This window comes from Zosterops lateralis (genome assembly GCF_965231275.1).
Source record: "Zosterops lateralis genome assembly, chromosome: 7".
In the NCBI taxonomy this organism is placed as follows: domain Eukaryota; kingdom Metazoa; phylum Chordata; class Aves; order Passeriformes; family Zosteropidae; genus Zosterops; species Zosterops lateralis.
Window position 1 is genome coordinate 35,685,468 of NC_139767.1, and position 26,564 is coordinate 35,712,031.

Here is a 26,564-nt window from a genome sequence, read left to right on the forward strand (position 1 = left end):
ATAGATGACAAAAAGCCCCCCGAAAGTGAGCAAGGTGAGCTTTTTGTGGCAGCTATTATCTCATCACCCTCTTCTCCTGCGAGATGCTGGGGGTGTGTTTGTGCAGGGCTATCATTTACCTCGCTGGCGTGTGCCACCACAATTATCCCCCTGAAACACAAAACTGGAGCGGCTGTCGCACAAACAGAGGCCACTCCAAGGGAGGGGAAAGAGAGCAGCCCTAATTAGCGTTATGTACCTGTAATCCTCAGAGATTTTACCCGATAAAAGCCAGGGAAAAGTCCCTCAGGTAGCAGCAAGAAGAGCCCAGCCAGGTTGGCGGTGGATCAGGTGTTGTGTGTCAGCTCTGCTGAATGCAGCCTATTGATCCAGAAGTTGCCTGTATTTTTCTGCCTCAAATTGAATTTAAATTGCTTACACGAAGAAGACATCTGGCAGGTTAAGGTTTACCTGCTTCATGTTTTGAAATAATTTTTTCTCCACTGGCAAATAGGTAGGCAAGAGCTCTTTTGGAAATAAAGCAAGCAATGCTTTTGAAGAGATCTGGGCATGGTTGTTTGCAGGGCCTGAGCTTGAAGGAGGGAGTTGTCAGATGAGAAATATTTGTCAGATTATTAAAATAATAAAGCAAGACAGTTCGTACAAATTAAGTACCTGCACTGTGCCTTCATTCCTGATGAATAAAATATCTCCTCACCTTACAAAATAATTATAAAAAAGTATAACCCTCATTGAAAGACTTTATTTTACTTCGTGAAGAGGCATTGGTTGGGGGGTTGGATTTTTTTGTTGTTGTTGTTGTTGCTTGTTTGTCCAAATCAAATAAATTTGCTACTTTATTAGTACACAATTACAATTTTTTTGTTGTTTTACAAAGGACAGTAATTTTAGGATCTCTGCCAATGGTAGGGGAGTTAAAGTGAGACAATCTTTAAGGTTTCTTCCAACCCAAACCATTCTGTGATTCCATTAAATGCTTGCTGGAGGTTGTTGTGTAGGACCAAATTATTTTCTGAACATTTTTTGAGAGGTTTGTCCACCCATGAAGTGGCCATTTGAATATAGGAGGTGATAACCCAGGCCCCTTTCTCCAGCCATGACAGCTCTGAATCACCTTCATCTCTCTTCCAACCAAAGATGCCACTTTAAAATTATTTTTCTGATTCCACAGAGTTATACCAACAGTCTTCTATGTGTTGGAATCCTCAGTGCTTAGGGAAGAGTGGAAACTCACCAAGACAACCTGGGATCTCCAGGACACTAAATCAGGGTTCTGAATTGAACAAGTTTGTTCTACATTGACAAATTAATATAACACTTATATTAGTAAGGGCTCTGTGAGTGCACTCAAACAATAAAGCCAGTTTAGATACTGGAAGAAAAAGAAGAGGAGGGGATAAAACACCTTCAGAATAAACAAAAAATGTTATTATGTATTTACTGACTTTTTTAAAAACTATTTTTACTTATTAAACCTGGTAAATCCTGGCCACATCTCGTACATCAGCCTGTTTGACTCTCTCGTAAGGCACCTAAGCTGCTGTTTGGAAAACATTCATTTGATAATGAAGCAAGATGCAGGCTAGACAGCTGCTTTTTTCTCACTCATTTCACTCTGTTATTGGTTAACTTAGTGGAAAAATGTAAATTTTCCAGGGACTTCAGGTTGGAGGTATCCCAGCCAAGGTAGATATGTGCTTGACTTGAGGACTAATTTAACTCCCGTGTCGTATCGACCTGCCTGGCCCACCAGGGAGTCTCAGAGCCCTCCTCTGGCAAAGGTAGACAATGGGATGAAAGTAAAGTGTAATAAATGCCCCTGTCCAGTCCCATGTCGATATCCAGCTGCTTTTCTCCCCCCCTCCTTTTTTGCTGTTTTGAGTGCATCAGTATTTCACGTTTATTGTAGTGTGATGAAACACCTTTCAGAATGGCCAGAGGGACACTCAGCAGTAGGCATTTAGGCAGTACAAATTGGAGTGAACAGGAGGACAGTTAGCAGGGAATATTTCTGAGGTCAAAGCGAGCTGGATTGCAGCTGAATCAGCTAAAAAAGCAGAGTTGAGAGCTACAGTACCTACTGCAAAGTAAATATAGATTACATTCCTTAAGACAAATTGATCCGCTGGAGGACTAAAGGTCTCCCAGAAAAAGAGGTTGCTACAAAAGAATTAAGTATTTTACACTGATGTACATACAAAGAAGACTTAAAAACAGCAGCCAGAGGTGTGTCAGCTGGAGAGCCCATCCCAGATCCTCACCTGCAGGGCACTGCAAGATTTAAGGGTTCAGAATCTGGCACATTCCTGGGGATGCCGACTTGTGTTCTGTAAACAAAGCCTTAAGATTTAGCTCCTCATCTGAGCAATAGCTCTCACTTAGGCAAGTGGAAAAATCATAAAATCACAGGGAAATTCATTGGGAAGGAGCCCCAGGAAAAGGGGAAGACTTCTCTGAGGCCTGACCTGATCTGATCGGGTCCTGAAAATCTCCAAGGATGAGGGTGGTGCAATCAGGAAAGGTGAAAGAACATCCAGCTCAGCAAGTCTGTCCTCAATACTGTTAACTCCAGGAAAACAAAACAAAACTAAACAAAACAAAACAAAAAAAAAACAAAAAAAAAACAAAAAAAAAACAAAAAAAAAAACAAAAAAAAAAAAAAAACAACACAGAACCTCAGAGATGAAACTGTAGCAGTTTGTCAAGAACAACTTTGAGATTTCCTAAAGAAGGGTCTAAATTGTTGGAAAAGGTTGGAAAAGTTGATGGAATAAATGACTCTGTGAGAGCTCTCCTCTCTCTCCACTGACCCTCACTGAAGTGATGATGATCTTTTTTTTTCTCCTGAAAAAAATGTAACCATTGTGTGCATAACTGCTTTTAATCAGTAAATTATTCATCAAGGAACAGAGGATTGCAACTACCAATAAAGGTGCCATAGTCTAACAGTTGAAACAAATCACTTAAAATCAGGTTATTTCATAACATCAATGTGAATAAATAGAATAAATATACATAGGTAAAAAAACCAAAAACAACAACAATAAATCACAAAGAAAAATAGTTTAAAAGATATGAATTATTAGGCTCAAATTAGGAATGTCATGAGCATATTTGTAAAAATTCCTCAAAACTGTTCGTAAAAACATCTTGAAACTATTTGTAAAAAGTTTTGCTTTCTTCACAGAAATTATTCTAAGTGAACATTGAAGGCACAAAGGAGACAACACAAACTCAGGGCTCTTCTCAAAGCTAAAGAGCTCAATGCCCTTCTGCTGGGAGACCTTCTCCCTGCACACTGAACACACCTTTCCCCAGCCACTACCCTGATCCACACCTGGAACACATCACAGAGTTTGTTTAAACAAAAACAAGTCACATTTACAGGTGAATTCTTCCCAGAACACCTTTTTAGTCCCTAAATCATAGAAACAAGATCAATCATTTCCTACAAGGGTGTGCTAGGCTATGAGAGTGGTGTCACCAGCACTGTGGATGATTTTTTTTTTCCAAGGAGGATGCCCAGGACAGAGCATTAGAGGGGCTGGGATTTCAGCAGCACACAGGCACGGCTAATGGATTTGCACGCTCAGCACTCCTCTGCCAACAAGCTGACTTTTAATATGGGAAATAAACCCCTGCTCAGGATGGAACAGTCCTGGGCAACATCAGGGGTCCAGGCATCACTGCAATTATTTTTTTATTTTTATTTTTTTATTTTTTTGTCAAGCAGGAGGTGTTTTGGAGGCACGTCCACAATGGGGTGTAATGTTATAGAGGGCTGGATTTAGCTGGAACTCATATCTATTTATTGCAGCTTAAAACTACTCACACACAGTCTTTTGACAGTCACTGGCAAAACTGGGCTTGATTGTCTGCAAGTGGGAGAAAAATCACCAAAAGAGGACAGATTAGCTTTATATATAGTCCATTTGTTGGTTGTTTTCTATGAGAACCTCCCTTAGATTTCTCCATTTCGTCCTCGGTATGCTGAGTTTTGAAGGGTAGGTAACTCTGTGATTGTAATACATTTTCCCATCTAAAAGCCATCAGTAAAGTGAATGGGGCTGCTCTCCTAAGTGCTTAATGCCTGGTGAAAGAGGTGCACCATCTAGCCCAGAAGTAACACAGTTACCTCAATTACTGCAGTCCCACCAGGCTGTTCACAGCGGTGCTTAGGAAACGTTGTGGGCTCAGTCTCTGGTATTACAAACTCCTCAGGGCAGCGTGACTACACACAGCATCTCATCAGGAGTTAACAAACAAGTCCTGGATGAGACACTAGACATTATTTTTATTTGTGCTAGGTTACTGTATATTCATTTATTTGCATCCAGGAACGAGCGCGGCGTTATTAAAGCCGCGATCTCAGCGCAGCGCTCTCCTAAAGCAGAGCGACACAACGAGCTGCCCTCTGTACTTTTTGTGCTTTTTTTTTACATTGTTATCAGGGAAAAATATGTCTTGCCATTTCCCAGGGGGTTCCCCGGGACAGTGTCTCAGTGTGAAAGGGCACCATGGGGCTGCCTCGGACAGTTTTCTTTCAATAAGGTTTTTTTGTTTTGTTTTGTTCGGGTTTTTTTGTTTCTATTGTAACCACTCTGCTCTGCTGCTTCGCTGATTTCCCAGCTGTTCTTCTGCGGTGTCTGAAGTCGAACGCAGGGAATCTGTAGCTGAACAGCTCAGAAACAAGCAGCCCATCATGGCAAGCATGAGAAAACCATGAATACATCTCTCCTCTCTCGACATAAAACTCCCACTCTCTGCCTCGCGCTCCGGCACAACAGAAATCTCTCTGCAAGGTACAAGTTGGGGCATAACCACATGTCAAGAATTCCACCCCAGAGCTGCAAAAAGTGCAAGGTTCCCAACCAAAAAACTTGTTTTATTTCATTTTTAGTTATGCCCACGTGCAGAGCTGTGAGGGTTGCCCAGGTGTGGTTTAGGATGGACCTTGGTGGAAGGAGTTAATCGTCCCCAGAGCATTGAGTTTTCCCTGACAGTGCACAGCTCTCACTCTGCTACACCAGGGAATGACAAGATTGAAGGCCCTTCCAATTGTTTATCTTTTCTTTTTTTTTTTTTTTTTTTTTTTTTCCTGTGGAATGCCCCAGAAGGCATTATTTCTTGTATGACTTCACATGGGGAAAAAACCAAGCAAACGAAGAAAAAACGTCTTTCCAATGACAGTTGACAATTCATCTGCGGTGTGTTGTGCTCGGTTAAAAAGTCACTTTTTAAAATGTATTGTAAAAATATGTTCTTCTGATAAAATAATTCTGCAGGAACGTGGAATGTGTTTTGAAAGTTACAGTAGCATCGTGAATAAAACGGATTTAAAGTATCTAGAAGAGTAATTTTTCCCAAGGTGAAGGACTTTCTGCTCTTCCTCAAAAGACTCCAGCTCATCCCAGGTAATTTTCTTTCAGATTATCCCAGTAAACCCACAGAAATCAGTAAATTTTTTTGCCAATCTACAGTTCATCGTTTTTATTCTGCAACAGGAGGAGGAGTAGCAAGAGGAACATTTGAAAAAACAGAAGCATAATGTATGACTACTTTCATAATCAACCCTTTTGATTTCTTCATTTGAAATATTGTAAACCTAAAATGCCATTCAAATGCAATTGTAAAAATAACATGATAAAAATATTAACATTGGAAGTATGTGCTGAAAACTTGTCCAATGTGAAACAGGGTTTTATTTCATGAAAACATTTTCAGAATAATTTGTATTTACTTGGTTCAAATACTTTTTTATTTTTTACAAGACAGACTAAAAAATGGAACAGCTTTTCAGTTGACTCCATTTCAATTTATTTTAATTTTATTTAATTAAGTGAATGCAGTAAATTATGTGTGCTTCACCCTGTCTGAAAACAGTGTCAGATGCAATACAATTCTTGAAGAGACATGTAAAGTTATTATTTCACTTATATGTTGTCATGTTTTGGAGTATGTGATCCATCAAATCTCTGCCCAGATTGATTTTATTGACCTTTAAGATTATTTTTTATATTTGCTTTATATTACCTGGATTTTTTCTTTATGCGTTTGGAACATTATAATTTCCAGGTGCGCTTGACATTATCCAAGCACGTTTCCTCCAAGCAAGAAAATCTACATCCAGTTTTATCATCCCTTTTGGTGACAGGTATTGCCTACTCCTCTCCTGATGGGAGCTTTTTGTGCCATGTGGTTCAAACTTGCTTTGATTCAGAGGCACCAAAGAGTTTCTCTGGTGGGTCCTGCTGCAGCTCAAGGTGTGGCTGCTCCTCCCCACCCTACAGAACAACAAAGTGAGGCTCAAAGAACCTCAGTATCATCCCTGAAGGATCCACAATGAAGGATCCTTCATTGGTATTGCCTACTCATCTCCTGATGGGAGCTTTTTGTGCATCTGGTTCAAACCTGCTTTGATTCAGAGGCACCAAAGAGTTTCTCTGGTGGGTCCTGATGCAGCTCAAGGTGTGCCTGCTCCTCCCCACCCTACAGAACAACAAAGTGAGGCTCAAAGAACCTCAACAACACCCCTGAAAGATCCACAATGAAGGATCCAAGCAGCACAGCCCTTTCCTTCCAGCATCCAGCTCCAGCAAGCAGGTTGCTCCTACTACTTTACAACCACCCAACCCCACTCCTGCCAGAAAAACCCAGTGAAAACAAGGCCCCACCACTTTTTGGGAAGATTAGAACCACAGTTTCAGTGTTTCCCAGCAGGTACTTAAGCGCAACCATTGCTTCAGTCTCCATTTTTTATTGCTCTAGGCAATGGAAACTGTAGTTTCTATATTTAATGTATTGAAGCTGCCTGGTCTCCAAGGTAGCAGGGGTATCTCATATACACTGGTAGAATGCGTTTCAGGCTCAATCACTTTGAAAGCCAGGATAATAGAGGAGCACTTGTACTTTGGATAACAAAGTTATTTCCTTTAACATCAACAAGCTGCTCAGCTAGTAACTGCATCAGGCATTGATTTTGTGAGCCTGTTTGTGAGCACTGGGGGGGGGCCTTTTCCACCGATAAAACTAAAAAAATTTGCAGCTCATTCTCCTCGTGCATTATTTCCCTGAGCAGAGTTGACAGGAGAAGTTCTGTGTTCATTTCAGCATGGTTGTTTGGAACGTCAGGGAACATCTGCAGGACCAGCCCTGGATCTGTCAGCTTCACCCTCCTCGTTTTAAGATGGATTGAAGCCTGAACTTACATCTCCAGCCAGATTTTGTACCTGGTTGCTATTGGGGCTGTAAAAGTGCAATCACTTCCCAGACTTGCTGCTGAGATCCCAGACTAATGGGTTGAACATGCAACTGGATTCAGATGTGGGCTCCCTTCTGCTAGACTCAGGTTCATGGATCTCAGCAGGCCAAATATCTGCCTGTTTACTCATTTGTCATTACAAAGTGCTAAATTAAAAGTATCAGGAGCTACCAGTCATACGTTCCCTGGACATATTTGAACTTTTTCTTGTAAGAAATCCTCAATCTACTTTTTTTTTTTTCCTTGCATCATGTGCTTCCTCTGAATAGCAGCAGTGCCCAGCACATTCCCCCTCCCAGCCCTCACCATCCAGCTCCTGTTATCAGTAATGGGAACTAGGCATGTCCATGGAAATGAAAGCAGATCCCTCGCTGGAAACTTTTTTTTTGACAGAAGTGTTGGCAACAACTTAAAAAAAAAAAAAAAAAAAAAAAAAAAAAGAAAGAACCCATGTCTCGTTTATTTTCCCCTTTCTTCCTCCCAGCTTTCTGTCAGTCATCAATCGAACAGGAGACAACTCATTTCATTTCTGTGACACACAATGATGGACTTGTGTTACAATCCTGACTTATTTTGAGAACTTCAATTTCTCAAGCTGAAAGCCTGAATGTCCCATGCTTGGAAGGGCTATTGATCTGATGTAGATGGACAGCTCAAGAGGAACTGATACATTCCTTACAGCAATTTTTTTTTCTTTTTTTCTGACCACTACATAATGTAGACTTTCTGCTTGTTTGTTGACATCTAAAAACTTTGATCCTGTGATTTAACTGATACTTTTCTGCCGCTTCTACTCAATATTTCCCTGGCCTATTTGATGTAGGAGTTATTTATTATCCACTACCTGGAAAGGAAAAGCTGGTTAACTGTGATAAAATGTGTGAATTCACGAGGAGGCAGGAACCTCTAAATGCACATCACAATGGTACAGCTGCAAATGCGGGACACTTCCCAATCCTGATCCTTCCTCCTTTCAGCAGATGTAAAGTCACCACGGAACAGGTTTGGATCCTGGGAGAGGAGAGACCAGCCCCCACAAACATTTCTGACCACTCTGTGTCCAGCCCAGCTGGAAAAAACCTCAACATCCACAATTTAATCACAATTTAATCAGGGCTAATTTTGCTTCAAAGCAGGATAAATACCACAGATCCACATCTCTTCCCTTATTTCTTTCCTTTTCCTCAGCTTTGCCTCAGCTTCCCTGCACTTCTCCTGTGTGGACAGAAGGTACTTGTCCATGTGGGGATGTCACCAGGGTGGCAGAGCCCCAGCACCACACTCCTGGCTGGCTGCAGGTCACAGGAAACAATTCATTCCACTCTTAATGATTTATGTAATTTCTTTGGACTCGCTCCTGGCTTAGGGGGTTTTCTGCTTTTTCTATTACAGCTCAGAGAAGCAAACCAGAGTCTTTCAGGGGCAGCTCCTCAGCCAAGGTAACTCTTTGTGACAGAATTAGTCTGTGTTAATACCAGCCCAGAATCAGCCCCAGAATTTCATTATTATTGCCTTTAAAGGAGGGTCTCCTCCTCCTCCTCCAGGATTAATTTAGAGCAATGAAAATTAAACTGCATCTCATCTAATAGTCAGAAAGATCTGCAGAAATTGTCCTCGTTTAAATACCAATTCAACCCTTTTCTCTCACAGCAGGGTAGTGCATCTATGGTTTTTTGTTCTAAAAGCCAAGTACTATTCAAACAAAAGAATCACTTCCACGTTAATTACACAAAAGAAAAAAAAAAAAAAAAAAAAAAAAAGAGAAAAAGAATAAAAAAAGAAAGAAAGAAGCCACACAAGAAAAAACTAAAACAGAAAATTAAAGCATCTTTTGAGAACTTAGATTGTGCAACTAAAGCACAATGTGGTCTTAGACCTTTACTTTGTGTACAGGAGTCAGACTTTAATCTTTGATTTTTTTGCACAGGATCACAGCTTATTATGACTAAATGGCTGTTGACATTTCAACAAAATAAGGAAGGAAGGAGGAATAAAGGTAAATGAGGTTGCTGCAGATAAAGGATCTGTGATTCAGCTGATGGAAAGAGAATGTTAGGACGGGAAAGTGCTTTAAAAAACCTGAATGATTGTCCCATCCCAGAATCTCTCTGTGTTGCCATTGGGCTCTTTATTTGAGTTAAATTCATAGTAAATTAAGAAGAAAGAATTTTGGGGTATTAAGGAAAATCAATCATCGTTTCAGGAGTTTAAGACTGAAGGGGTCAGGTCCTTTTCTGGTTTAACCCCTGGATGCAGCAGATCCCATTCCTCTCCTCTGCCTGGTCCTGAATCCCTGTGCAGAGTGGGACATCCCAAAATAGTCACACATTTAAGTGCCTCTTCCAACCTGGATGAGACCATTTATCATCAAAAACCAACCCAGTAAATTAAGAAAGGCTTTGGCAAACTGATTCATCACCATCTTCTTAAACCTTTTTTCACAGCGTGACCCATATTTAAATCACTCACTCTTTTCTTCCCATCACCAAACCACCACCTCATGCACAAAATCCCACACAGGATCTGTCACTGGCACCTCAGAGGAGTAAAATATTTGCAGGGAGTTCAGTATTTTCCTATTAATAACTCCTTCCCCCTCCTGCTGGAAGATACCAGGGGCTCGGGTCAAGGCAGATTTCTGATTCCCATCTTGGAAATCCAGGAACATCCCATATGTGCTGTGAGCAGCCACTTCTCAGCATGCAAAATCCTTTTTCCCTGGGGAGAGGCAGCAAGAGTCCCAGCTTTTCCCCTTGGAAGCCCTTTTCCCTCCTCCTTCCCACCCATCACTTGTTATCCTGGATCTCCAAGGTGGCTCAGGGACGAAGGGAACCTTGGCAAGTCTCTGACAGCCTCTGTGAAGCCATCCCTCCACAATATGGAAAACTAATAATAATGAAAAAAATTATATATTTAAAAAAAATGGGAAATAAAAAGGTGGAAATTCCTGGTTAAAGCCTCTGCCTGTACAAAAAGCATAACAGCTTGTATGAACTGCAGCACGATGAGTACTGCTGCTAATGCTTCCAATGACATCAGTGTTTTCCAAATTACAGAGTGCAAGAGGCTGGGTAGGGAAGCTGAAGAAGAAGAAGAAGAAGAAGAAGCTGAAGGTAGTGAGGGTTTTAAAGGGTGGGAGAAGCAACAGATATTTCTTTAGATAGTCTTCCTTATTTCACTAATTCTTTTTATTTTCTCAGTTTTGGGGATTTTTGGAAACATCAATGCAACAATACCCAGACAACTAAAACCTCAAATTCCACCAGAACCACCTCAGATCCCTGAGAAACTTTGCTTCCACCATTCCTGCTCACACACCCCCTGCACTGTTGATTTTGTGTGCCCAGTCAATCTCCCAGCTTTCAACCAAAGTGATTTTTGAAGTGAATAATGAGCGATGAGGCCCAGAAAGCTTTCCTAAAATACAGATGCATTAGAGCTATTGCATTTTCACTATTCCCCTTACAGAAATACAAGGAGCTTTTGTCAAGATTTCTGTTTCAGAAGTCCAGGCTGTTCACTGCCTGGGCACTCAAAGGAGGTTTTTTTTTCTTCCCTTTAGGCTGGAGGAAGACTCTCAAGCTGCTTTTCCAGGTGTTGGAATAGTGCAGAGCACTTGAACCATGCTCATGGATGGTGGCCATCTAACTCACATGGCCAAGAGCGTGTTTTCCTTTCTGGCAGTGCTTTTGTTCCAGGTGGAATAGTCTTTCATCCACACGAAGGAAACTCTTGCTTGTCTCACTCTCAGGTAATGGTCTATAACCATCCAGCTGGAGTGAAATACAGAATCTATATGGAGATACATATATATATATATTTCTTTTTTTTTTTTTTTTGTATGTACATGCTTGCAACTTTTTCACCCATTGCTCACACCCATGCTGCATTCTAAATTAATTGGATTAAAAATAAAAATTAAGAGTATTTTTTTTTTCCCCTGTCCTATTAATGCCAGAAAGCCCTGGAGTAGCTGCACTTTTACAACGCAGACGCTCCAGAGCAGGTTCCAGCTGTCGGAATTTTATGTCCTCGAGATCCTTCTGGAATAACAAAGTGTCATCCACGTCCCTGCCAGTACACGAGATCAGCACATGAGATCAGACCTGCAGATGTTGCCTCCCCGTCCACCCACTGGCATCTCATTATCAGTTTAGTTGGGATCCTCCACCCATTCCCAGCCAAGCAGGAAGTCAGGAGCTGTAATTTGTGAGCATGAGCTGTATAGCAACCATTTATCTGCAAAACAAACCTCTGCTGGCAAAAAACCTCGGAGGCAAATGAGAATCTTATGAAGGTTTTGTGTCTTGGCACAGGCAGGTAATGAGTGGGGAGTGCTGTGATTACACAGTTCCATGAGCAGTGGGACTTGGAGGTGGAGGAAGGGACATGGATTAGCACTGGATACACAAAAAACGGATTTAATTGACTAGAAAATGCATTGGTCAAGGGTTGGATTTGATGATCTTGGAGATCTGTCCCAACCTTGATGATTCCATGGTCCTGTTCTGTGATTGCTTTGGGGAGGGTACATCACAGACCAGTGTGCCTGACTTCCTTCACCCCATTTCTTGTTAAGGAGGGAATATTTTCCTGCCAGGAAAAAGAGCTGTGCCACAGTGGGAGGGAGGCAGAGGGTGGTCAATCCCCTCCATCCTCAGGGACAGCAGTGCCAGACATCCAGAGCCTTCACCTGGGAACTGATGAGCACCAACCACCAGGGCCAGGAAGGAGACCCCCCTGATATTCCAAGTCACCAAAGGATTTCCAGTGACAATTTTATTTCTACCCATTTAGGGTGGGCCATCTTATCAGCACCATGCACAGCACACAGAGTTATACAGAGGAAAAACGAGCCTGGGAAGGGAGGACTGAGTCAGGATCCGTGCTGCATGGTTAATTACTCAGATAATAAATCCAGGAAGAAGGTGTGCTTGGATTCCCTGTCATGCAGGCTGCTACTCTGGCAACTGGGGAGAGACATCTGCTCAGCCCAGCCCTGCGCTGTCGCTGTGGATGATCACACCTTTCTAATGAGCATCTTAAAGCACTTCCTGAGCAGAGGAATCAGCCTGGCTTCAGCCCCCTCTGAGAGCTTTGGTACCCAGAGGTTGAGCAGCTCAGAGGTGGGGCCAGTCAGGTTGAGAGCTGTGAGGTGCTGGAGCAGAAGGCAAATCCAGCTCCATCATCCCCTCACCGCTGACCTCCCCAAAGCAGGAAGGACAGGAGTTTGCCTGTCATGTTTTTCCTCTTTCTCTGCAATTGTGATTCCTTGCTTAACTTTCCAGTCTTTAATTGGATTGGAAACTTACAGTCACAGTACAGGGGAGAGGAGAAAAAAAATAAATCCCAACTCCTCTGCCTGACTCAAGCGTCTGTTTTCATTTACTACTCCAGGCTTCTGAGTTACTTTGTTAACTCAAGGAAAATAAGGATTTCTTGAATTAAAAGAGATGTTCTGCCCTTGCTGGCTGCTCTGCCTCTCCCTGAGCATAGCGAGGTGCCCAGGACTGCCTCTGCAGGGGAGTTTGGCCCGGGTAGCTCCATGTAGGAGGTGATATAAATAAATAAAAAACCTCACTCATGGAACATAAACTTATTGCTACATATACCTTCCTCACTGGCACACCATGTAATGCAAGCTATGTGGCTCTTTCTTGCCAGAGAGGCCCACTCACAAGTTTTCTGTTGAGCACAGCTATTAATGTCACACTTTTGTTCCCAGGGAATAAAAAAAAAAAAAGTGCCACTACAGAGAAAACTGCTCAAGTTTCTATTGCACAACGCTCCTGTTCCAGTGAACACTGTGCTCTCCTAATCAAGTTCTCCAGTGCAATTAAGCAAACCACAGAAGGTTAAATGTGGGTTTTCTCACACCTGCCTTCCCCCCTGGCAGGAGCAGAGTTAGAACATTTCTAATGATGGAGACTGCTCTTGCCTGAAGTTCAAAATCCATTCACCTGATGGTAATGAAGGAGGCCAATTTAGCTTAAACTCTCCTCTAAAAGGTGGGGAAGGGGTCAAGAATCAGTTTGCACAGAGGAGCACAGAGCAACCCTGGGCAGTTCTACTTCAAAAGGTTTTGAAGTGCATCAGTGATGCAAAGCTGAACTCAGAAAAATGCAGCCTGGGACTGCTGTGCTGTGTGCAGCTCTTTCCAGAATTCCAGCTCAGATGTAGACAATTGAAGTTTAAATTAATAATAATAGCGAGCTTCCATTTTAACCTCAGACTCTCTCTTTTATTTTTTTTTTTCTCAGTAAGCCCTGAGAATGTAACACCTTGGAGGGTAAATCCTGGAGCATGTGAAGTGCAAAGGTTCTGGGTGTTCACAGCCCATCAGGAGCAGCCAGGTTTTAGCACCTAAGCTGGTGCTCAGATTTTGCAGGGCAGTGACAGCACTCAGACACACAGAGCTATTGTCTGAGCAAGGCAAAGTGCTCAGAGTCCCAAATCAGCCTCTCACTCGTGGCCGTGGACTCTTTCTGACTTCAGATGGCAGCATCTGATCCATAAATACTGATGGGTTCCTATGGCTAAATTTAACCTATGGAAGTGTAGGTTGTTAATATTCATGGGCTGTGTCGTGCCAGCTGAAGCCAGAAGGATTCCATGGTTATAACCTAAGTCATTGCTCCATAAATTTCCCTTAAAATACACAGGCCACATATAAACTGGCTTTCTGTTAAAAAAGGCATCATTTACCACCCCTTTTCTCATTTTAGAAAATAACAAGACACGTTTGGGGACTGATAGACTTGGCTCAGCTACACACATCTCTCATGGAGCATCGAGGCTCAAGTGTGACTTTTAATGCAGAAAAAAAAAAATAAAAAATTAAGCCACATGCCTAAAGAAATTCCACTTAATTACTGTCTTATGGTGAAGTCTACAGCAGCAGAGAGAGAGAGGCATGGCACTTCTCATCCAATGCACTTCAGCCTCACAGTTGCAGCTCTGAGACATCAGAGCTTTTTTGATCACCTTTCTAATGGGCAAACTGTGCCAAAGCCAGAACCAGAATCTCTCTTACCTTGGTCTCTTGGCAGACCAGGCAGTCCCAGGAGCAACTCCCCCATGCATGCACAGTTTTCACCTCAAAAATCAAACCAGTCTTATTCTTCTTCCCTTTCATCATCATTAAATTCATCCCTAGTTAGGAGAAAATGCAGTTCAATCCTCTGACTTCCCAAGAAATTATGAAGCTCTGCCTCTGAACTCAAAAAAAAAAAAATAGGGGGGAGGCACTCTATTATTTTCAATCTTTGAGTCCATTGATAATCACCTGTGTGTTAGGATTTGTGCAGTGCACTGAAAACAGGCAAAGTTCATCCTAAAGTGCCAGCAAATTCTTCCATTAATCTCCAGCTCAGTCCCTTAAAGGAGGAAGTAAGAACTGTGTAATGATAAGGCTCGTGGCAGCAGCCAGAGTGCTTGAAGGTCTGTTCTTGTAAAGAAAATTTTTCAATTAGTTAAAGAAGCCAGGAGCATTGGCTTTCAAAAAAAAAAAAAAAAAAAGAGTTTCCTTATGAATCTTTGATCTCTCTCACTGTACCATGTTTCTCATGAAACACAGTCGTAGTGGCACTGTTTAAATAACATCTACAAAACAGTTCAATTTGCAAATCAGTAGGATTACAGTTCCCTTTATAATCTTTATTTAAATGAAGTAGGGAGAACGAGCTGTTAAATTAAGGGCTTGTCTACGAGAGTTGTGTCCAACTAGAAGTGGCCAACACTTGAGAATAACGGGAGGAAAAAGCAAATATGATTCATGCAAACTAAAAGCAGGAAAAAAAAGGCCAATTTAAAATGCTTAATCTCAGTTCTGGCCCTAGAGCCTCAAAACCAAGGAGATTTGTTCAGGCAGGTTACCCACTCTCTTAAATACCTGTAATTTGTGCTTTTGTCTTAGCTTAGTGCTGTTAACTAAATTTTAACAAAAATAAGGAATTTCTGAGCACACCAGAGGCTGGGCACAGCCCGATGTCACTGCTGGGGCAGGGACAGGGCTGGGGAAGTCCTGCACATCCCCTGACAGTGAGTTACCAACACCTTCCAGGGTGGACGTGGTGCTGCAGGGCTCCAACTTGGGCTGTGGGCTCCACGTTCCCCACCCCAAACTCCACCCCAACAGGGATCTGTGTGTGGGATGTCTCTTTGAGAGACGAGACAATCACAGAAGCCCAGAATGGTTTGGGTTGGAAAGGACCTTAAAGTTCCACCCCATGGGCAGGGACACCTTCCACTGTCCCAGGTTGCTCCAAGCCCCAATGTCCAACCTGGCCTTGGACACTGCCAAGGACTGGGAGCCAAAAGTGCCTTGCCCTCAGTCTTCCCCTTGGCTGGATGATGTCCCCAAAATCCCCTTTGCTTCCTCACCAGGGCTTGTAAGGAGAAATTCTAGTGCTGTCTTATAGTCCAGCCAAAACCTGCTCCCTGCCTCCAGCTCTTAAAATCCCAGACAACCACAGATCCACCCTCTTCTCCCACTGCAGCTCATCCCATCACAGATTTACTACTGCTACTGCAAAGTGTGATGGCAGAGGTTATGTTCCAAAAGTGTAAATGTCACCAGATTACGTAATCATCACTTCAGCTTTATAATCTGTATATATGGGATTCAAATTCCCAACACGCTCCCTGGGATTATCCATGTTTTCCAGTGCTCCTGGGGTTGGTAAAGTGAGCACAAAAAGGTTCTGAGCACCCTGCAAGAGGCAGAAATGCCTGATGGTGTTACAGGAGCACAAAATGCTCATTTAGCATCTAAGAAATCTGGATTATTTTCTTTATGGCAAATGCCAACTAAGAGTAGAAGAAGGATTTTTTTGATGCTTATGATAAAAATATACCAGAACACTACCACATATTTCACAATAAAAAGAAAAAAAAAATGCATCTTGAAAGCATTTTTGACAGGCTTCCACTTTACAAGTTAATGGCAACATCAGAGGTGCAGGAGTCCTGGAATAAATGGAAAATTGGCTCCAAGTATTAAAGACAGAGAGCAAGAAACCAAGAAAAGCGTAGTCATAGATGGATGATACTGCCTTGGCAGGCAAGGTAAACAGTGAGGAAACTCACTGCCAGATGCAAAAAGGCTTAGATCATTAAAAGGGAAAAGAGATGAAAAAACCATTCAGCACAAATAAATTAGAACAGTATCACCAATATTGTCTGTCAGCATTTCTGCTATAAATCCTGGTCTGCAGGAGCGTGTTCCACATCTGAGAAAAATATCCCCCGGGTGGGACTGGGCCTGCCAGATTTCTGGCCCCTGTTAACGTGTCTTTTGTCCTCGCTGAGTTTTGTGAGGCATAAATGGAAATTTATTTTGGATTGACCACGATCAACTCCAGGCACCCACACAGGTTTGGGTACCTGAAGTTTGGAGAATCCTTCAAGAATTATTTTTTCCCCTCCAGAAATAGCAATAAGGTATTAGGGTTTAATCTTTCATAACTGTCGAATGTTCCTTCAATAAAAAATGTTAAGATGGGGCAAGAGAGAAACTGGTGGTGCCTGTTTTGCAAATAATTTGACTTTGAAAATAATGTCTGACCATGAAAAACTCAAATTATCAACAGTACAACATCTCAATAAAACTTGAGAAATACAGACAGATCTAAAGTCCAGCCTACAACAGATGTGTCTAAGAAGTAACAATTTTTCAATATTTGGTAAGAAAAACTAGTACTTAAAATAAATAAAATAAAATAAATATATATATTTTAAAAAAAACTTTTAAAAAGTTATTAATAATCATAAACCATTTTATTTTTTCAATCTGACCATTGATAGACTAGCATTTGAAATTTTTACTGCAAAAATTCTGGAGGATAAAGCATTATCTTCAACTAGAAGCTAAAACATTTTTTTGGCTGATGGTATAGACTTTTATTTTTTATTTTTTTTCTTGGCAGCTTGTTTTGATATATCGATACAAAGCGTTTCAAGAGATTTGTCAGTGTAAAATTGAATTAGGTATAAATTGTTTAAATGATTGTATGCGTACCATAAAGTGCCTTTGAAAAATAAGGCTGCAGCTCTGGGTGTGCTGGTAAAAATGAGAAATTCCAAGCTGGGAATAGGTCGTGCCCTCTGATCCGTGGTGCGCATCACTGCTGCCTTTGGAAATGCAGCTCCTTCACCTGTCCCCCTGATGGGATGAAGACAGAGGGAGGAAGATAAATTGCTCTTCATAGCAGAGATTAGGCCAGAGCAACAGAAGGAAAACCAGAAAGGAACCAGCTCTGAGGGGAGAGAGAGGATGGATTTACTGCTGACCATAGCTGGGCTTTGCCTGTCCTCCCTCGGCTTGTTTTGTCCTCTTTTATAGAGACATTTTAGAGACTTTTGTGTCTCTAAACTCTCACCTCTTTTATAAATAAGGTCTTCTAGAAAGGGGTTGTGTGTTCCTGTTCCTGTGAGTCAGCCTGGTTTGGATCTGGGCTTTTCCTCACCCTGCCATTGTCACCCACATTTCTTATCAAGGCTTTGACTCATGGGCCAAACCTGGACACATCTCTGTTCAACATATTATTTATTTCTATAATATACTGATTTACCTGCAAGAAAACACACATCTAGGCTTTCACTCACTGAAACAAATTAAAACAAAAATAGCAGCCTGCACCCTGAATCTTCCAAATGAACTGTGAGTGACACGAAACATGAGGAAGCCCCATGGCACGGGGGACCAGGCAAACCATCCCAGTTCCTGGCATATGGAATGTGACAGCAGCTCCCACTGGGACACACCACGAAGAAGTGGAAGCATTGAACACATTTTGTGTTTTTCCAAAGGATACATATATATATATATATATATATATATTTATTTTATATTTTTTTCCCCCTGCCAGTGTTGTGTCCTGCAGAATGAGTTACAACAGAGCTGCAGCTCCCAGGGAGGTTTCATCCCCTCCCGGGGTGACTGCAGCACACCTTGGAAAAATATCAGCACTGGGAGATCCCACGGAAAACACATGGAAAAATAAGCAGTGAAAGAAAGAAGTACTGGGGAGATAAAACACAATTTTCAGAGTGGGGACAGAATGCATTGGAGGAGAGAGGAAAGACAAAAGCAGCGGCTCACAACTCTGAAAACAAGGAAAACAAACAGAAATGGATTTTTTTTTAACTTTTCAACTCTTCATTTCCACATGTTTTCCCTGTTTTCCAACTTCCATTGTCTTGTTCAAATGCTTTAGTTCTCCAGATCTTTTAATGAACTCCACACACATCCATGCTGCAGCTCTATATAAAGTAGAAAATCTGCTGCACATCCAGATCCTCAATTTATGCTGGGAAACATCATATCCAACTGGGAGCAAACCTGAGGGTGGAACATTTTCCCACAAGGTAAGAAAAAAACCCTAAAAAGCTGATTTCATCAGGCCAGAAATCCCCACCAGGCTCCAGCTGCTCAGGGATCTGTCATAGCCCAGTGGGTCTGGAGAATGGATGGTTGAGCCATGTGAGATGGCCCAAAAATCACAAAATAAAGAGTGTTCCAATGTATCAAGGCTTTGGCACCTTGTTTGTTCCTTTCCTCAATGCTTTCTACTTTCAGTATTTTCTTTCTATGTTGTGTTTTTTTTTTTTTTTTTTTAATACCTGTGATATCTTATGGCATCTTAATTCAGCTTTAATGGGCGTGAAAAGGGAATTAGATACATGCCTTGGAAGAATTATTGGGAGAATCCATGTATGGTGAAGGTACTGACAGGAATACCTTAAAATTACAGTGTGATTCACAGAATCACAGAATCCTTTGATTCATAGAATAATTGGAATCATAGATTTGTGCTGAACTGGCAGGGTAATGCTCACTGCTGGACACTAATTTTTCTATGCTTTACTACTCATATATCTCAGAGGCTTAAATAAGTTTTCTGTCTACTTTTAATTCTTTATTGGTAGCCATTTATCCTGGGAGAAATTTCCTCCCCCCCCCACTCCCATTTTAAAACCTCTCATCCACAAACTGCCTTCTGTAGCTGTTACATTACTTCGTGTCCCTGTAACATTAATTACAATTTTAAAAAAAAAATAAAAATCCCTCTTTGAAATTCTCTTTAACTCATATTTGCTATATCTCCAAAATGAGTAATTTTTTTTTTTTTAATAAATATTTTCCTTTAATCCATGATAACTGAACAGACGTTTGCTAAATGAAGCCAACAGACATGAGAAGATTCGTTAAGTATCTGAGTTTTCTGACACTGCAGATTGGAAGGGAGCAGCAAGGGACTTTGCCAAAGACAGGACTTTGAATTTTATTTCTCCTCATACCAGCAAGTGATGGAATTGAGGAGTTGGAGCAACTGTACATCTCACACCAGGTTATCACAGAATTAAACTGTGCCCTTTCCCACCACACACAGCACCCTCAGAAGCAGATAATATAGGTCATGGCTTAAAAATGCAAGTAGCATCTTTAAATATTTAAAATCATACATTGAATTGATAACATTTCTTTCAACAATTCCCCACCAATAACAACTGGAAAACGATGGCAACAGATCCATCCCAGCTTCTTAAAACCTTAAGCTTCTGAAATCAGAGTCTTCCTATTAGCATTAAATACAGCAACATTCTGATTTCAATTATTGACAGCCTGAACTAAATTAGTTAGCGTCTCATCTAGTTTCAACAGTCTGCTATTCATTGAGTCGTTCAGATGTTGGATGGATTCCATCAACATCTCCTGAACACACTTTATTTTTTTTTTCTTTATTTTTTTTTTAAGCCAATCTGCTGCTCTCTGGTTCCTTTCTGACACTTCCATCCCTTTTCTAATATGATGTTCCCTGAGCTATCACCCCTCATTTCCATAACTCTTGTTCTCCGTCATCTCCGCTTCCTACTCTTACTTTGCCTTTTTCCTCTCCTCTCCTTATTATTTATTTGTGTTTTATATCAGCCCCTGTGCCACCTAGCTCACCAAAATACTGGTCATTATTTTGCTTTAAACAGGTTTTAGTTGTTTCTTCAGGATCACGATTGGAAAGGATGCACTGTCACTGTTCCCAAAATTGTGTTTCAACACAAGTGACTTTGCACTGAATGCATGAGAAGGAAAAGAACGAAAAGGCACCAGACTTAGTGAAAATCTTAAAGCCTTTTCAGGTAGGTACAGGAATTTCCTCCTCTTTCCATACAGAAATCAAAAACATTGTTGTCCTCCCTGTGTTTTGTGTCTCCTGTTGTGCCCTCACAGCTTCCCCCAAAGTTCCCCACTGTCGCTCTGATTTTCAGCCTTCTGATTTTGTTTATATTCTTGTATTGGAGTTCTCACGATTTTATTGGAGTTCTCTGATTTTCAGCCTTCTGATTTTTTTAATATTCTTGTATTGGAGTTCTCATGATTTTTACATAAGTAGATTGTTTTCTCATTCTTCTCTGTGATGGACTGCTGGTTTGACCATTGGAGTCAGAAGGGTATTCCTTTCATCCCCCCAGTCCTTGACCAAATCCCAAAAACTATCTAAGTTGAGTTTCCCAAAATAAAGGGCTTTTTTTCAGGCTCTCAACCTGATGGGTGAGTGTCGTTCTTTTGTGTCCTGATTATGACATCCCACAAGGTCCCTGCTGCACTGCCAGGGTGTCACAGGGTGGGAAGAGTGGCTGAGTGGGGATGGCAGGCCACAAGGGAGAGGGGAGAGTGGGGAACACAGGAGGAACACAGCTCTGAAAGGCACATTGAGGAACCTTCTCAAAGAAATCCCCTTTGGAAAAAGCCTTTCCAAAAGGTGTAAAGGTTGTATTTGTGTTTGGGTTGATGTGCAAGAATAGCAGAGCATCGTGTTTTTCACATTTTTATCTTTGTGAATCAGCGTTAGAAATCATAACTCTTCCCTGCTCTTATTTCAGAATTACTGGTCTCCAGTTCCCCCATGCATCCTGCTAAAAGTGACATTATTTCAGCTCCCATTTCCACCAGAACAGCTTTTCCTTTGCATGAACCCACAGCTTCTGCCCTCAGTGTAGGTTCAGATAACAAACTCCAAGCCATGGCAGCCTCAAGTGCATCACTGAGGGTCCTGGATCTGCTTTTCATTCCCAAATCTTTATTCTGATTGCACGTAGAAATCAAGTGCCAGCTTTAGAAGCTGGAAAAGTCAGTCTGCAAACCAGACTGCAGATGAGGAGGGAAGAGGAGGAACCATTAAGATTGGTAAATTCTTATATTCCATCTTTCAAAGAGGGGAAAAAAGAATTCTGATCTTCACATCTGGCCAAATACTGCAGAAGGTGAAGTTTTATTGAGTTGCTCTTCTGTCACAATCCTGTCCAATTCTAAGATTTTCTGATGTAAAAAGACACAGAGTTGGCTGGTGAGGGACTGAAAAGGAGGTGATTCTGCCCCTCTTCCCTGCTCTGGGAACCCCAACACAGGAAGGGAAAGAACCTGCTGGAAAGAGTCCAGAGGCACCAGGATGAGCAGAGGGATGGAGGAAAGGCTGGGAAAATTGGGATTGTTCAGACTGGAGAAAGCTTTGGGGTGACTTAACTGCACCTGAAGGGAGCCATCAGGAAAGATGGGGAGACAATTTACAAAGGCTTGGAGTGACAGGGCAAAGGGGGAATGGCTTCAAAGTCAGACAGGGCATGTTTAGAGTGGATATTGGGAAAAATTTGTTCCCTGTGAGGGTGGAGATGCCCTGACATAAGGTGCCCAGAGAAGCTGTGGCTGCTCCTGAATCCCTGGAAGTGTCCAAGGCCAGGCTGGATGGGGCTTGGAGCAACCTGGGACAGTGGAAGTTGTCCCTGTCCATGGCAGGAGATTGGGATGAGATGAAATTTCAATCTAAGCCATTCCATGACTGTATGAAAACTTGACCTGTGGACTCTGCACTGCCTTGTGCCTTCCTTGGCTCTGGGCTGGAGAGCTAAAACAATTTGAACAAGACGAGATAGAAATGATCTTCTTGACTCAGGGTCCCTCAGAACCTTAAAGCAAATCTTGCTCCAAAGCTGCCTATGGCTCAAAGCTGGGCCCATACCCAGACCTTCCAAAACAGATAACATTCATATTTTCAGTGCATTTGTGGATGGCTGCACGAAGGTGTTAATCCCCTATGTACAGCCATTAGCAAGGAATTCATTATTCTGCCCAGTGAGTTATCTCTCTATTAAACGTTAGGAAGAATTAGCCTAATATTTACTGTCAGCTATTTGTTATGTTAAAGAGGTCTTTGCCAAATCTCCAGCACCTCCACCACATGCACAAAATCATACTTTAAATGAAGTAATTCTGAATTAAACAAGTGTGCTAGTACTACTAGTGGGATTTATAGTAACCAATAACAGTCTAAGAATGTATTTCACAGATTGCTTCTTTATATTGCAAAATTAATAGAGTTTTATATCTGAAGAAACAAATCTGCACATTAAAAATCAATGTTGCTCATGATACACACTTGGTATTATTTCTGGGAATGCTACAGCTGGCATGCACAGCCTAGTTAAAATATTATAATTTACTTGACTGCATGCATAGTCGATTTGCAGTCAAAACTGCCACTTACTACATGGGAGGAAAAACAATGACTTCCATGCTACTGCAAACATCAAAGGTAGTTTTTGCACTACTCCCCCTCAAAACCTCCTGGGAAAAGCCCTGACTCATAAGCTTTCCACTGGTTACTAGAGTGCTTCTTAGGTTTGAAGGGGGGAAAAAAAAAGTCATATTTTGCTACAGTACCTCCACTGAAAAATCTTCAACAAGCAGAATGGATTGAAAAATTCAAGCATGACTAAAAAGTACATTCCCCACTAGTCAGTGAATTTTGCTCCCTATTTGTCACTGCCACCTTGGAGAGCGGTGAGCATTAATAATGCATGGGTGCTAGGAATGTATTAGCAACTAACCTTGCGAAGAAAATCAACTGGGGACCCAGAAGAGCTGTTAAAAAAAAAAAAAAAAAAAAAAAAAAAAAAAAAAAAAAAAAAAAAGGAAAAAAAATTTAAAAAATAAAAAGAAGAAGAAGGAAAAAAAGAAACCAAGTCAGAGCTCTCCAGTATCCTCTTATTTATTGAAGAGATTTTGGGAGCAGTGTCAGGGATGGCAGGCACTATGTATCACTACAAACTCAGGCTGGAAGTCTCTGGAATGGGGTGGTAATTGAGTTCATTGATCACATTCAGGAGCAAACCCACCCCCACCCACCAAGCTCCCCAGCACTGGCCACTCTCCAGCACAAGGAATACCCCAGAGGACCAAGGAGGTTTATGCAAAGTGGTGGTTTGGAGCAGAAATATCTTTATTAAACGTGTTTTTAAGGGAATCCTTCATTCTGCTGTTATTGGCTTTACAGCTGCTTTGCACATGTTAATTGTGATCAAGTTTTCCTGGGAAATGATCAGCACATCACGTTTGCCAACCAATATTTTTAGGAGAGGGCCAGTGAAGGGGGTGGAAAAGACTTTACCTTCTCCTGCTTCTACAGCTGCACCATGCTGATCATGAGGTTACCACCTCATGGTTATTCCCATCTTTTATTTCATGGTGACACGATAACATATGGACTTTATTCTCCTTTTGAAACCCTGCAGATCTCAAATCCAAGGTAACCAGTACCCAATGAAAATATTCTACTCTCTAGAATAAAACAGCCTTGCCCTTGCACTTCTCTAGTTTGAAACAATTTGTGCAGGAAGCTGCTCTATCCCGCTGTTACACTTGGCAGTAATGGTTTCAGTTATATATTTATGTCCTGCCATCCCCTTTTAATATATATTGTTCATATTCCCAGGCCTTTTTTTTTTCTGGTATAACAATCATTACAAGTTTTACGTGGAATATAGTTGCTTTTTTTTTGCTATTAGCCAAAACAAATATTGAGTTTAAATCCACCTCATTGATTCATGTTCTCAATGAATGTATCCAACTTGCCACCAGAATGGGGAGATAGAGAGGTACAGTCCTAAACTCTGCAAAAGAAGGGAAAATGATGTGGTTTTCCTCCCCCTTCTGCTGGAAAAATGGCCAAAAAAATTGTCCTCAACTTTCCTCATCAAGGAAAAAATGCCCCAGAATTTTCTGTGCGGGTCCATCCTCCTTCTCCTGAAATAATCAGAACGACCCGATGCTACAAGCTAAATTATTTGCTTTGTAACTCATCAGTTATATTTTCAGTTGCCCATTGCAGACCTTCATTCAATTAATTCATTAAGCTCGTTATGACTTAATGTCACATCCCAAATTCAAAGTTCTCCATGCACAATTTAATCTTTGGTAATTTTTTTTTATTATTATTATTAAGATGCGCTTTGAACGAGCAGTTTCCCCCCAACAAGGGTTTGGGCCAACTCCCTAATTAAATGCTGCAGCCTGTGGATAAGCTGGAAACCTCACTGTGACACAATCCTCCTGCCTTTCACCTGCTTGCCTAACACTCATCAGCTAATTCATGCCATTCTTCTCATCTTTATTTGATGTTGACGACGAAATAAAGTTAAAAGACACCTGCTGGCAGATAGATTTTCCACTGAACATGCTTATACAGGCCTTTAGGAAAACTAGATTCTGGCATCCTAAGAGGATCTCATGATTAAGATCTGAAGATTGAGAAGAGAATTGGTTCAGTACCAGTTTCTCATTCTCATTACAATTGTTCTCCAGAGAAATGAGCAATTTTTCACCATTGTTTTCTTGACACAACGCTCTTTGTTGAAATTTAGTGTATTTTCTTCTTTTTTTTGCCATCTTTCTTTCTTTATCCCCTTTTCCTTTTCTTCTTCCTTCCAAACCTGCCTATGTATGCCACAGTTGTTTAATTTTTGTTATGGAAATGATTAAAGTTTTATTTTGTTTTGGTTTGTTTCATTTATCTCCCAGGAGTTTTTTAGGGTGATAGTCACTCTGTAAATGAATGTAAAAACGCTTTTGTCAGATTAGCTTGCATATTAACTGGTAAAATGCTTGTTATTTTACTCTGATGTTACATTCACAACAGGATAACAGTTTTGATCCTGTTATGCAAAAATCTGCATTATAAATTAGAAGGCATATTTCACACTTTTTTATCTTGGGCAGATTCCTAATGCAGTCATTTGGTGTTAGGATGAAAAAAAGAAAAAAAACCAGAGATAAGGCAACTTCCATTAGCTCAGCTCATGTTGGATTCAGCAGGCACGAGCTCAGGCCATACGTGGTGGCACCTTACTCATATGATCTGAATTTTGGGGGATGTCTAACAACTCAGGAAATGTTGAGCTTCACAAACCCTATGCATAAAACCTGCCAGTGGAATGCAAAATATCCTGGGCTGAAAGCATCTTTTATAAGGTTGTTTTTTGGATTTTTTTTAAAAGGAAAAAAAAATGTATTTAGCTGAACAAGATTACAAAATTATCAGTTACAGTAAGATCCTATTTGTTAGGTCCTGGAAATCTCAGAAAAATCTTTCAACTATAGCCTAATGTTTCTTAATCAAAAGCAGCTTTTCAAGAAGTTAAATGTCTTTTTCTTCTTTCAGTTGTTTATAAAGTTTCTAAGCAAACCTGAAATCAGTCAGATAAACCATTCATAGAATTCTATTTTCATTATTTCTAACAACATTAGCAGTGCAAAGCTTCTCTAATTTTGCAGGTTTGTGGACCATTATTATAAATGGTGCTAAACTCATAAATCAGGTCCTGCTAAAGATGTTTAAGATCACTGAATATCACAGCTGACTTAATTGCTCAACTTTTAGAAAATCTCTGGGTGAGTACCACCTTAAGAAGATATCCAATTTGCTTTCAGAAGAATATTTTATATCAGCATGGCCAGTACAATCTGATAGGACACAACAGGAATCATCCATCAACATGACAAGTTCAAAAGGGATGCTCCTATAAACTCCACACACAGGGGAAGGGAGGTGTCTCAAGTGAGACAAAAGCAACTTTTGGGAGGCTGTGTTCAAAATGTTCATCCTCCATGCTTTCTTTTCCAAGAAAAAAAAAATACAGAAAAAGGAATTGCAACTCTTGAATTATTTTTGTTCTGTGTTTTATCACAATGAGCAGTAGATCCCCGATTCACTTCCCATCTTTTTTACCTTTCTGTCTCTCTGCCAAATTTCAGACTGTTGCTGTGCACAGAACATTTCCAGCTCTGTATTTGCACAGTGCCTCACAGGCTCAGGTCCTGCTGTGGGACTCAAACTTTTGGCCTCTTGTGTTGATTCATATATATATATTAAAAACTGTATTTGGAATTCCTGTGGTCTAAAGCAATGCAAAGAGAACTCTCCTCCATGTCCATGGGGATGTTTTTAAGAGCTATGGAGGCCTATTTGTCACA